The sequence below is a fragment of the Schistocerca serialis genome, chromosome 1 (assembly GCF_023864345.2).
Source record: "Schistocerca serialis cubense isolate TAMUIC-IGC-003099 chromosome 1, iqSchSeri2.2, whole genome shotgun sequence".
In the NCBI taxonomy this organism is placed as follows: Eukaryota; Metazoa; Arthropoda; class Insecta; order Orthoptera; family Acrididae; genus Schistocerca; species Schistocerca serialis.
In genome coordinates this window covers 529,256,922-529,271,825 of record NC_064638.1, presented here as the reverse complement: position 1 = coordinate 529,271,825, position 14,904 = coordinate 529,256,922, and the positions used below count along the sequence as shown (strand labels likewise).

The 14,904-nt window shown below is 39.9% G+C and overlaps 1 protein-coding gene across 1 annotated transcript in view; it reads right to left on the bottom strand.

Annotated features, from left to right (window-relative positions):
• Positions 1–10,600: 10,600 nt before the first annotated feature.
• Positions 10,601–14,904, bottom strand: part of LOC126474917 (THO complex subunit 6) — a 67,989-nt gene continuing 63,685 nt past the window's right edge. The window contains exon 7 of the transcript XR_007586605.1: positions 10,601–11,538. The gene's annotated coding sequence lies outside the window, so the exon portion shown is untranslated. The remainder of the gene's footprint in view (positions 11,539–14,904) is intronic.

Sequence of the window (14,904 nt, the reverse complement as noted above, 5' to 3'; positions counted from 1 at the left end):
ATGCCCCAGGGTCAGGAAACAGGATATTCTACAACACTCTAACAAATTAGTAATGAAGTCACACAAATGAGGTTTACTTATTTTACGACTTGTTGAATAATGTAGTCCACAACACTGCATGTAAGATAACACAAAAAGGCCCTCAATGGCTAAGTCCAAATAATCGTAGGTAAACTTCACAATACATAGCAAATGTAATTTACGACAACTGTTTGTTTGCTTCTAAGAGTTCACTAAACAATATTCTCTGTCTAAGTCACCCCAGGCTGATGATCTATAACCAAGTGAGCAAGAGCTGCTCTTCTACCTTCTGAGTAGGCTTCTGTCTGTTGTTGTGCAGTCATTTGCGGATTGTACTCTGCTGGCAACTGGCTGAGGTGAGTTTGATATCTTCATCCTCAGCACCGCCTGTGGCACTGGTGGAGCTCGTGCAAGTGGCGAGTCTCTATGGCACTGGCACCAGCTCGCATCTTTGCGCCTGTTGTGCTTTGCCCTGGCTGTGTCTTGTTCAGACAACACAGCAGTTCTGACCACGACTAACACTTGCAAAATAATGAGTACATTGCACAGGTGCCATGCATGGTCAAATATAACAGTGGAACCTGCAAGCTTGGCTAGCAACAGCATTTATGTTCAAGTGCGCATTTCTCAAGGTGTTTCCATATTTTTGTCCACCCCCTCTATGTGAATAGGGCATTACCTTACATTTCAAGCATAATATATAAGACAGATTTAAAATAAGGCTCAAATGCCTTACACAAGGGTATAACGTGGAGTAAACTATGCATAATAAAAAGTTTCAGACTGCATCGCAAGTTTTCATTATATTAATACAGACATGAAACATATAATGCATTAACTTGACATCTCAAGTGGCACATGGCCACCTAGTGTAAGATGAGGAGAATCAGGCAATATGGAAGGTCAGCAGAGAGCAATGAGGTCAAAAAAACAGAACAGCATACTGTGAAAAAAGTTTAAAGTGTAACTTAAAAAAGTAAAGTAGTACTAGAAAATACAACAAAAATCAAGTTACCATTGGCAGGTAACAGGAAGTACCAGATTTGTAAAGTAATTAAAATATAGAAGATCAAGGTCAGAGAACACATCAGAAAAATGTCAAACAAGGTAAGTTAGTGACAACAAGTAATTCAACAAGTTGATGGATCTCTGCACATAAATAGCATGTTTAACAGGCACAAGAGAAACGCTAAGCAAAGTGTGGACTGCTGTCTATAGGACAAGCAGAAAGGGTATGAAGACTACATTTAATAGGAAAAAACAATGCATAGAGTCAGGCTTATTCACAGTGTGACCCATTTAAAACTCTTTGGAAAGTGTCGAGGAATTCATTACCTCTCAAGTTTTTCTGCTAACTGAGAATTTGTTTCTGTTAGTCTGTTCCATATGAGCAGTTGTTATACAGGGTGGTCCATTGATAGTGACCGGGCCAAATAGCTCACGAAATAAGCATCAAACAAAAAAACTACAAAGAACGAAACTCATCTAGCTTGAAGGGGGAAACCAGATGGCGCTATGGTTGGCCCACTAGATGGTGCTGCCATAGGTCAAATGGATATTAACTGCATTTTAAAAAATAGGAACCCCCATTTTTTATTACATATTCGTGTAGTACATAAAAAAATATAAATGTTTTACTTGGACCACTTATTTTGCTTTGTAATAGATGACACTGTAATAGTTACAAACGTATAAGTACATGGTATCACGTAACATTCCGCCAGTGCGGATGGTATTTGCTTTGTGATACGTTACCCATGTTAAAATGGACTGTTTACCAATTGCGGACAAGGTCAATATCGTGTTGATGTATGGCTATTGTGATCAAAATGCCCAATGGGCATGTGCTACGTATGTTGCTCGGTATCCTGGGTGACATCATCCAAGTGTCCCGACTGTTCGCCAGATAGTTAGGTTATTTAAAGAAACAGGAAGTGTTCAGCCACATGTGGAACGTCAACCATCACCTGCAACAAATGATGATGCCCAAGTAGGTGTTTTAGCTGCTGTCGCGGCTAATCCGCACATCAGTAGCAGACAAATTGCTCGAGAATCGGGAATCTCAAAAAAGTCGGTGTTGAGAATGCTACATCAACATCGATTGCACCCGTGCCATATTTCTATGCACCAGGAGTTGCATGGCGATGACATTGAACGTCGTGTACAGTTCTGCCACTGGGCACGAGAGAAATTGCGGGACGATGACAGGTGGATTGGTCGTGGAAGCACCAACAATGACCCACACGTTCACCGGATCTGACGTCCCCGGATTTCTTTCTGTGGGGAAAGTTGAAGGATATTTGCTATCGTGATCCACCGACAATGCCTGACAACATGCGTCAGTGCATTGTCAATGCATGTGCGAACATTACAGAAGGTGAACTACTTGCTGTTGAGAGGAATGTCGTTACACGTATTGCCAAATGCATTGAGGTTGACGGACAGCATTTTGAGCATTTATTGCATTAATGTGGTATTTACAGGTAATCACATTGTAACAGCATGCGTTCTCAGAAATGATAAGTTCACAAAGGTACATGCATCACATTGGAACAACCAAAATAAAATGTTCAAATGTACCTACGTTCTGTATTTTAATCTAAAAAACCTACCTGTTACCAACTGTAAAAATTGTGAGCCATATGTTTGTGACTATTACAGCGCCATCTATCACATAATGAAAAAAAAGTGGTCCACGTAAAACATTCACATTTCTTTACGTACTACACAAATATGTAATAAAAATGGGGGTTTCTATTTTTAAAAAAAAACGCAGTTGATATCAGTTTGACCTATGGCAGCGGCACCTAGCAGGCCAACCATAGCACCATCCGGTTTCTCCCTTCAAGCTAGGCAAGTTTTGTTCTTTATAGTTTTTTCATATGATGCTTATTTCGTGAGATATTTGGCCCCGTCACGATCAATGGACCACCCTGTATATGAGCAGCAGACCCAGTGTGTTGACAGTCATAAAGAAAATGCTGATATTAAAGTTGCTGAATAAACTGCTCACCTGGTAGAATGAGGGAAACAATAAATTCCAACCTTTTCCAGAACTGCCATTATACCGATTTGTTATTTTCTGAGATTGAGCTTTGGATTTATAGATTTCAGTAACAATAGAATAATGGAAGCCATTTTGATGCTTTTTGTCTCAAAATGTCTAGGTATCTGTTTCCTTTACATTCAATCGCAATTTAACTATCCTACTAGTCACAGCTTGAAAAAAGGATTTTTTTGTGCTGCACTGAGTGGCACAAGTTATTACTTATGATGAGGTCAGTTGTGGTAGGTTTGTGCTAGATACAATGTTATGATTTTTATTATCATTAGTGATGTAAAGGTCTACAAAGTTAATTAACGTATCTTGCTGATGGTCAACAGCAAATTTACGTTAGGCTGTAGTTTAGTCATGTTTGTAAGTAATGAGTTGATCTAGACTTCAAAGCCTTGATAAAATAGTACAATGTCATCTATGTTTCTCATGTAATAAATTATTTTCTGTTCCTCCTGTGAATGTTTGTCAAAGAATTAACTTTCAAGATAATTAAGAAATATATCTGCAATTGAGTTAGCAGGTAGGGAGCTCATTGCTAGTCCTCCTTTTTGTACAAATATCCTAGTGTTGAACACAAAGAAGTTCAGTGTAATGCTTTTGAGGTAATTCAATGAATTCTGTAACTGAACCCTGTGATGAAGTTTTGTGAGTGAGGAAATCGTTTTTTTATTAATTCGCTGGTTTCATCCATGGAGAATTGGTATATAGGTCCCTAATATCAAATGAAGGGTATCTTACATCATGTGGATAACGGTGCGCCTAATTTACAGTCAGCTCATAACCATTTTTCACTAGTTGCTTTCCTAAAAAGAAAGTAGTGAGACTGCAATGGCAGATTTAATCTTTTGGAAATTGGATACCCTTTATTATTCATCACATTGATGACTGGTCTGATGGGTACATTTTCTTTGTGCATTTTAAATTGTGTCCTTTGGCTTGGTGCCTGTGGATTTATTATTTCAAAGCATTTCTTCCCATATTTACAGAGCAAGTACTCAAGAGTTTCCAATAGTTTTCCTCATTTCTGCTGGAAACTTATATTAGTAGAATTGATGTGATCTTCTCAACATTATTTTTTGGGAATAAAGTGTAGTGTTTTCGAAGTGTATTATCCTTTATAGACAATAACAACAGTATTGCCCTTATTTATTTTAGTTATTAACTCTGTCACTGTGGCATCGGGCAAACAGAGGCAGAACCTGTGTGCAGCAGTACAAATATAGCATATTAAATTAAAAAAAGAACCAGTATAGATATAGCAACTGCCACCCATATGTACAGAGTGCCCCATTTATCTCAATCACCCTAAATAACTGTTTGTGCAGATGCAAATTACAAAATGTTTCAAGCAAATGTTCTTTAGCTGTCAGGGGGACATATATCAGCATGATTGCCTTCATTGTAGCTTTGTTGAACTGGCACCCTGTATTTTTTATTCACTAATTCATTTCCTCTCCTATTTAAGACCTATTCAAAAATGTATCACAAGTACCATGATTAATTACATAATACAACATTGACATTGATGCTCCTAGCGCTTAGTGCAGGTACTTGGGGTAATGGAACACTTCCACATGCTGACATTGACAGAGGACACATGCAAACCATATGTAGAATGCACACCTGTCATTCTGTCAACCATCATCAGTCGAAGAGTTGTGAGAGTTGAATGTACACCAATGAAGAGAAAGTAGAAATGTTACTCATCTATGGGGAATGTAACTCAGCAGAACAGTAATTGCAATGCTGTTTTCTTATGTACAGGTACATTTAGTACAGTAGTTTAGTCCTTTTAAATACTGTTGTGTAGAGCAGGCATACAGTAAAGGGTGTCCTTCCTACAAACTGCATCAACGTAACGTTTCTTTTATTGTTGTTAGGCAAAAAGCTACGCAGGCAGCGGAACTGTACAGAGAGCGATACTCTGACAAGAAACCACCTTCCCAACGGATGTTTTCTCGTCTTGTAGAGATGCTTCAGGAAATGGGAAGTTTCAACTCACGACAATGCAATCATCGTAGCACTCGCACAGACGAAGCTGCCGAAGTTACTGTTTCACTTCCATCACTATGAATTCACATGTCAGCACAAGACAGCTTGAACACAAGATTGGCATTCCTAAAACCAGTGTACATTGTATTCTTACACGTCACCGGTTCCATCCTTACCATGTACACCTACGTCAAGAATTGCATGGGAATGATTTTCAGATTGCATACAGTTCTGTCAGCAGGCACAGCAGCAAATCCTCACCAATGCGAACTTCATCTCCAATGTTCTATTTAGCGATGAATGTTCCTTGTCAAACAAAGGTAGTATAAATGGCACAGCATATGCCAACTTCTTCAGTCGAATTATTCCTCCTCTTCTGGATGAAGTGCCACTAAGAACCAGAATACTTATGTGGTATCAACACCATGGATGTCCAGCACATAATGCCTTGCGTGCACATCATGTTCTGAACTGAAGGAATCCTGCCAGATGGATTTGTCGAGGAGGAACAATTACTCGGCTTGCTAGGTCTCCTGATTTAAATCCTCTGGACTTTTTTCTTTGGGGATGCACTAAAGACGTTGTCTATCGCGATACTCCAACAGCTCCAGAGGACATGCAGGAATGTATTGTGCTTGTTTGTAATTCTCTTCAGCAGGCAACACTGGAAGCAGTAAATAATTCTTTCATTCAACAAGTGCACCAGTGTATCGGTGTCCAGGGTCACCACTTTGAGCACCTTTGAATTTTCTACTCCTGGGCAATGATACAGGAAAATCAAAGTCAATTTTGTGTTATGTTTTTACTTGGTTTTCATTTGTTTTCTGACAACTACAGCAAGTGGACAAGTTTGTGATACCGGGCTCAAAGTCAATGTTGATTACGTAATTAATAAGATTGTGTTTCAGTGAATGGCACACCGTGATACATTTTTGAATAGGTCTTTAGGAGAGGAAATGAATTACCTAATAAAAAATATAGGGTGTCATTTAAAAAAAGGCATACCACTGTTCATATATCTGTAAAAAACAAAGCTAAAATGAAGGCAATCATGCTGATTGATGTCCCCCTGATGGCTAAAGAACATTTGCTTGAAACATTTTGTAATTTGCATCTGGACAAACAGTTATTTAGGGTGGTCAAGATAAATGGGACACCCTGTACATAAACAGGTGCAGCAATGAAAGGGTTAAGACATTATTGAGAGACAGTTGACACTTAATACTGTCACGTATCATACAGCCATTCTACTCTATTAAAATCATTCTTTACAGTTGTGGATGCCCTGTGTCTTTATGTCAAACATGCTGCACAAGAAAGTGGACCACTTACTTTCTGATGGCTGTGCTGTGCCTGTCTGAATCAGTCTATCGAATTATGTCTTGTCCTTCCGAAGTTTGTTGGGACCAAGGCACTGTGATGGAGCGGAGACAAGAAGGCCTGCTGTAGTTTGTATATGGTGCAGTGTTGAACAGTACAAGGGATCCACTTCAACTGAATTTGTGGTCAATACAAATTCTACTATGAGACGCAAGAGAGGAGGCAATACTGTGACAAAATCCACAATTGGATCACTGTACTGAATCTGCTGGGCAGCTGATCTTATTCAGGTTGTTTAGAACAGGAGGCAACTATGCTACACATCAAGTATGAGGTCAAAGGACAGAAAAACCAGGCCTATAATTGGGTGGGTGACATCAGCAATGATGAAACACAACATGAACGCTCTCTGCAAGCCAAGGCTCAGGTTCATGACACCCACCCATAGGTTGCTATGGCAGAACCATTTGCTGCTACGAGATCGAAGTTGTTGCATAGCTTCCCCTGTGACAAAGGTGCCCATGGAAATAAACATGTCTGAGTTTGTGTCAAATAAAAACTGCAGCTTGGTGCTTTGTCTGTTGCCACTAAGTGCACAGCTGTTGGCCAAGTTACTGTTGCTGGTAGGCTCACTCTCTGCTACAGGTGACTGCCACATGCACTTCCCAACCAGAAGCATTGAAATCTCCATCAATGTGCCATCCCTCCGAATCATCTAAGGCAGAAATATTCCTTCACGTCTGTCATGGATGAGGTTTGGGCAATGCTGGATCCATGAGAAGCAGTATGTTACCTTTTCCTGTAGGCTGCTGTAGTTGGACATCCGCATCTCTGGAATGTAAGCTCCTCTAGCCATGACGTTAAGTTTCCTATACTATCCTTATATAACACACCGCATCTGGTAAACCACCCACAGAGCTGCACCCACTGAAATTCTGTTCACAGTGTCAGCAAGCCTCTTCAACTCGTGTTCATGTTGCTGATGGTGAACAGCAGAGTGTTTCTGGCAAGCATGGCTTCCATGCAGGCTGCAGGAATTCATTAGGTATTATTGAAGCCACCACCAGACAGACATGGCAAAGGTATTAAGACAATCTTCTGTCTCCCAGTTCCTCCTCATACAGCAGCTGCTACAGCCATTGGTTTTGCGTGGGTGATAGCTCCCATACATCTTCTATCAACTGCTCTTAGCAGTCTTTTGCTTTTAGTTTCATGATTACATCCCTCACTTTGAAGGAATCAGGCTGTCTAACAGGCACATGATGTGCGTATATTTTGTTTAATCCTGTGTTATGCTAGTGGTATCGAAATAACTGAACCATAAAGTCAGGCAATCATCTCTGAGGGGTGTGCTCTGAAAGCCACATGATGAAATTCCACATCTGGATGCACAATGCAGCTGCACCTGACTGATTGGCCTTATAACTGCAGGCACAAAGCAGATGAATCTCGCTGTCTTACCACTATGGCGACTGGTCTCACACATAGCACACTGCTTTGTTGCTGGCTTACCTATAGCTATATTTGCTGCGGTATAAAAATGTTACCATGATAGTACTCCTCTGATATCTGGAGCAACTCTTAGTACTTCCTGCACAGAGCAGTGACCTCCAGCTGCTGCAGCTGCTCTTGTTCTGGGAGGAATTCTTGCTGCTGGTACAGCTGTTGCTGCTGCAAACATTAAGACCCTGGGAGTGAATTCAGAATAGCTATTGTGCAGTCATGATCAGTCAGAGGCATGTATATCATTACTGCTGCAACTCTTCAATTATCCCACAGATTCTTCTCAAAATGATCAATTTTATAAGGACACTGATTTTGTAGCTGGAGAAGAAAAGAAGCATTGTTAAAAAAAACTGCCATACTGTATTCACTGATTCAAATATCTTTGTAATCATGATCTTACTAGATATGGCTACTTATTTCACTGTTTCAAGAACAGTTATAAACTACACGTTAGTGGTGCAAACTGGATATCAAAACCATTATTATTTTATACAGAAATCCTAAACTTTTTAATAATTCATGTTATATGCTGTGGTGAGTAAGCATGGCAAATTAATGGTAAAGTAAGTCAGTGCCTCCAATATTTGGAAAAAAAATATTCATTGCCTACTTACAATACACAAAAATCCATCAGCTTGTCAAGTAAGCTATGCATTACAGCCAGCATGAAACATAACCATCTACAGAGACAAAAACGCTGATAAATCAAGTATATAGTAAAAAACCAAAATATAATAACAGTCTCCATATGTACAAAACTGTACTACCATCTCTGTCATAAAAAAAGAGATTTCTACTGTATATATTGTAGCTGATGATTCTGCAGCTGGCGAACTCACAGTGTCTGTTTATGAAGTTTCCATTCTCACACAAGGAACACATGGCAGCATTCAGTTTTATTGTGTTACTTTATAAACAGAGTAGTACTTACTTATGCTATCTGGCCCACTCACGAGTTATACATCAGACTGGACTTCTTACCACAGGTAGTCTGTCATCATACTGGACAAATAGTGCCCTGATACTGGATTATGTGTCACCGACACAAACTGGAGTTGAATGTATACACTGAGTACACTTGAGTATTGCTCATCAGTGTGGGATCCGTACCAGATCGGGTTGACGGAGGAGATAGAGAAGATCCAAAGAAGAGCGGCACGTTTCATCACAGGGTTATTTGGTAACCATGATAGCGTTACAGAGACGTTTAGCAAACTCAAGTGGCAGACTCTGCAAGAGAGGTGCTCTGCATCGCGGTGTAGCTTGCTCGCCAGGTTTCGAGAGGGTGCATTTCTGGATGAGGTATCGAATATATTGCTTCCCCCTACTTATACCTCCAGAGGAGATCATGAATGTAAAATTAGAGAGATTCGAGCGCGCACGGAGGCTTTCAGACAGTCGTTCTTCCCGCGAACCATACGCGACTGGAACAGAAAAGGGAGGTAATGACAGTGGCACATAAAATGGCCCCCGCCACACACCGTTGGGTGGCTTGCGGAGTATAAATGTAGGTAATTTGTGAACAAATCAATGGGTCTTAATTACTGCCAATTACACTAACACACTGTACTGGCTGAGATGCCACCACAGATAATGTTGCTGCAAACAGACGGAGGTTCAGCTCATTCTGATGCAGATATGCAGCACCATCTGGATGTCACATACACAAACTGATGAATTGCTAGTGGAGAACCTGTTGGTTTTCTTCATAAATTGTGATATGCTAACCCACCACTATATTCAAAATGTTCTCTAACTGGTGTCCCAGTGACCAAACATGATTTCTCAAACATTGGTTCCTTCTCAAAAATTGAGCAGTTAACCCTCTTGCTTAATACACTACATGTTCTACAGGTGCACTTCATAGGTCCATTTTGCACAGTTGCCTGCTAGGTTACATAACTAACTAGGACAGCAAATACAGTTCAAAGAAAGATTGCTGTCACAGCTCTTGAACTTCAATCACCAACTGTGAATTTCCAGACAGTGGTTAGGGGTTGAAAAATTACCAGTCTGCTGTCTCAAACAATATGCTAAGCTTTTTCCAACATGTTTTATACACCCAGTGTACAGTGACCCATATATATATAGAACACAGGGGTATCTGTCAAATTGTTGTCCACTTATAATAATTTTAGTGATTGACAGTTGTGAGAGAAATTGTCACCTCCATTAACACTCTTTGTGGGATTAAATGCTTCTCTGCTGCCTTACCTCTTCTATGAGCCTTAAAAGATGGTGCTGATACTACACTGCAGACAATCTGACTACACTGTTTTTTCCTTTTCCCAACTCTATCACCAACTTATTTCACCCACTCTTTTCTAGTGTGTTTGTAAAAGTAATCTTCCTCAAAAATGTTCAGTCTGCAATGCAAATGTAAAGTTTTGATAGGAATCATCAAAATGCAAGTATCATTACCAGGAGCAAAAGGTACAAGATCGTGGAAATGACTTTCAATGATTTACCTTCAAGACTTGAAAAGATAAGTTTATTTGAACAGTATCAATAAACTTCAATGCTGATGTTAATCTTTTCCAAATTTATACTTCATTTGACAGATGAAGACTCTTAATAACAAAGACATTATCAAAAATATAAATCTATGAACAATACTAGCATCAGAATTAACCAATCGTGTTCTATCAACTACACAAGTTTTCACACAGGAGCTCAAACCTGCTACCTTATGACAATGGATATTTCACTAAGATTTTCTGTTTTTTTCCCTAGGGATCTATGCTGCAGCACTGTCTTCTCACCACCATTGTGCTCAACTCTAATTACAATAATGAATATGATAACTTACAACAGATACAGGATACCACATAGGGCTGAAGAGAGTGGGACTCCCCTCCTGTCTTTTGCAAGGCCAAGCACATGGGCTGTCTGACCCTGTGTGCAACCAGAGACTGAGCAACAAATTTTTTAAAAAATTGTAATATTTAATACGAGGGTGAACTGAATATAAACTGGAAATTTTTTTAAAAGTTTTTTTTTTTAAGCTTCAGAGAAATTCTTACGTATGAAGTTACAGCAGAGTCCCGGTAATCCAAATGTTCGGTTAATCCAAACATGAAACATTTTAGTCTAAGTATGGAAAACTGTGCGGTAAACCTCCTGTACATACACACTATTTTAATTTACACAGTACAGTGCATATGTATTAGAAAAATTGGCAAGAAAACATTATGTTCAAACAATGCATAACAATGAAAGAAAAGCCGTCAAACTTACTATATTACAGCGGACATTTATCCCTACTTTTTAGATGACAGAAACTCGTTGTTTCTTGGCGTAATGAAGACAGCCTGTTATAAGATGCATAGTTACGCCATCATCTCACAAACATCAAATCAGCAGGTGTAGCAGTGGACTGTTGCTCCAAATACTGTAGCGTCACTGTATGGCACCAGCTCTCCTTTGTTGCTTTCAGGCTCATTGTCACTTCCGTCACAGCAGTCAACTTCTACCTGGTCTTGAGTCACAGCAGCAACTAAATCAGCACCAGTAAGGTTCTCCACACATGCCCCATCTGCTGCCATCCTCTCATCTACATCTCCTTCACTGGCTTCTTCACATCCAGGGATTGTCTATATCATTTGTGGTATATTTTCCTCTTCATTTTCAACTGGGTTGTCCTGAAATTCAAGAGATGTCCACAATTTTCTCCACGATTTTCTCAGTATATTTTCTGAAATATTCTGCCATTCCTCAGCGGCCCAATAAACAACATCCTTCACATTAGTCTTTTTTATTATGTCCACTAAAGGAATGCTATCATCTTGGATCAGTATTCTTAAAACTGTTTAATGTTTGCAGTACGCCCTGGTCCATCGGCTGTAGAAGTGGTGCAACATTAGGCAGCAAAAACTTCACCACAATTTCTCCATCACATAATTCCTCAGTACTGGGGTGAGATTGTGTGTTATCAATCAAAAGGATTGCACAGGGAGACAAATGATTTTCCTTAGAAAACCATTGAACAGAGGGAACAAACTGGACGTGAAACCATTCTTTGAACAGCTTACCACCCATTCATCCTCGCTTTTTACTGGATGCGATAATATATGGGCAGGGACTTCATGTTGCAGTTTTTAAAAGCTCTGGGCCTATCAGATTTGCTAATTAGCATTAAAGGCAGCTTGTGATTACCACCAGCATTGCTGCACACTAATAAAGTCCACGATCTCTGCACATTTTAAAACCAGGATCATGGGTCTTCTGCTTTTGACACCAGGCTTTTTGTTGGCAATGCCCTAAAATTAAGGCCAATCTCGTCCGCATTATAAATTCGTTGGGAAGAATACTTTCCTCTCTTATCATTTTTTCAAACTCACCCAAGTATTCCTTCACTGCATCACAGTCAGAAGAAAGCTTCTCTCCAGTAATTGTTAGCTGATGGATTCCATCACGTATTTGAATCTGTCCAACCAGCCCGCACTCCCACTAAAAGACTCATCACCATTCATTAACTTGTTCAGGTAAATAGCCCTCTCCTGAACCAGTGCTCCAGTCAAAGGAATTCCCCTTTCTCTTTCCTGCTTAAGCAAAGGAAAAGAGCTCCATCCACTTTATCGTACTGGGACTGTTTCAAAGTCTGCCGAATTTTGAGTGGTTTTCCCGAAGACATTGCTCAGGACTGCTCAAGCTTCACTCAGTTCTTCTTCCAACCACAAATGGTTGCTTTACCAACACCCAGTTCCGTTGTCACTTTAGATACATTTTCACCATTGTCTATTCACTTCAAAGCATTCAGTTTTTCTTTGAGAGTTAAAGTTGTATGTTCCCGTTTATGACTAAACTACGTACACCACTACACCTGAACGAATACAATACAACTGTTACACGTGCCAGCGATCAATAACTAACACAACCAAGTGCTTTGTGAGCCAGCTGGCAGTGCAATGATCAGACACTACAAAGATCTCCACAATGCACAACAAGGGCAGGGAGTGAGAGTGAGCTATTGTTCCCAGACTTGTTCCCATTTGTTACCATGGTGTACCTACTTATCTGCTTGGTTTACTTCATTCTAGAAACTCATCACCGTAATTCCGTGTAATGTGAACAAATCGGTAATCCGAACAAGGTCCGGTCCCAATTAGTTAGGATTAACAGGACTCTACTGTATTTTTCTATGTAGTCTTTTGAACAGGAAACACATTTACCCAAGTGACAGGCAGTTTCTTAAACCCATTTTTGTAAAATGAATGTGGCAGTGACAGCATCCAGTTGTGCACGAACACTCCAACAGTGTGCCATCTTTGTCCAATCTGTGTCCTCCGACTGCTTCCGTTAGAGGCCCAAACAAATGAAGATCATATGGCGATAAGTCTAGACTGTACAGAGGAAGTTCCAGTATGATCCAGAACAGTTCTTCAATATTTTGTTGAGTGCGGGCAGCTCTGTAGGGCCGAGTGCTGTCACAAAGCATGACCACATATCAGACCGGAAATGCATGTATTTTCTGACAATATGCACACTTTGGTCCAAAAGTTGGCAGAAGTATGCAGCCTCACAGTAGGACATTCATGGAGAATGATGAGAAGAACTCCTTTAAAATCTGAGTAACTGTTACAAGGACCTTTCCCACAGTTAGACCATTTTTGACTCTGATGGGTGCAGATTAACCCTTTTTGTGCCATTCCATGCATTCCATCGCAGGACACAATATGGTGCAAAAACTTTTCTCTGTCAGTTAGTTAGCATATCAGTAGTCGTTTGCACACCTCGAGACAATGAAATCTGTGCTGTGCAGTGAGAAGACAGGGCACCCATCTTGCAGACATCTCGCAAAATTCAAGGCTGTCAGTACTGGTGGCCTAGGCACTACTATAGCTCATTTCAACCTCTGTAGCAATTTCAGCAACTGTTATTCAGCAACCATCTTCAATAAGCTAGCTAACAATGTGAATACTCTCCTCAGTCTTGCTGGTCCTCCATCAAAGTAGGTGAGCTGCCTTCTCAGCTGTCTCTCATCCATGTAAAACCCAGTTTGTGCCATGAGTACACTCGAGTTTTCTTCTATGCACTGTCCCAGAACTGTGACACAAGTCTTTTAAAAATTTTGAATACTTTTATGCCATCTGTTGTGCGAACCTGAATTAAAATGCACTGTACAACAGCCAACAATACCTCTTGCTCTGTCATTGTGATTCATTTTTAAAAAAACTTGCTACAATAATGTTCTACCTGTGAAGAACAATCGCTGGAAACACAAGAAACAATGAGCAGAGATCGCGCCACTATCTGTTTATAAAAATATGCGTACAACAAAAATTCCATTTTATATTTGACTCATCCTTGTATAATGCAAATTGTAGCTTTAATTATATGTTTGTTTGCATGGCCATCTTCCACAGCTGCTGTTAAAATCAATTATTATTGGTATCTCCATTAATTAATGAGAATTTTGCACCAGATGCATTTTGCTTTTATTTATAAAGCATCTTCTGTGATCATTTTGCAAATTTGAAAACATATTGCCATTTTTTCTGTTTTCCGTCATTCCTTAACTGCTTGAAGATCCTTGGAGGTATGTTCCAGCCATGCAACTAATTGAAGGCAGTTTGTTTATTGCCATACATGTTATGATTCTTTTATTTGTGAAGCATCCTCAGTGTTGATTTGCAGCACTGTTAGCCCAAGTGTTTGATTCTGCAGGTGAGTTTATTAGTCTCCACAGTCCGCATATTTCAATTGACCAATTTCTGGTGTTCTTTCATCCACTTTTGATTCAGCACATCGCACACATCACTTTCACAACACAGTGACAGTTAGCAACACTACACACCGAAAACACAAACATGTTGAACACAAAATGTAAAGTGCAATTGATATATGCGGTGCATTGAATCAAATGTGGATGAAAGAACACCAGAAATAGACCAACTGGAGCATGGAGACTAATGAAGACACCTGCGGGATCACACACATGGGCTAACAGTGCTGGAAATCACCACTTAAGATGCTTCACAAATAAAAGAAGCAAAATGTGTATGGCA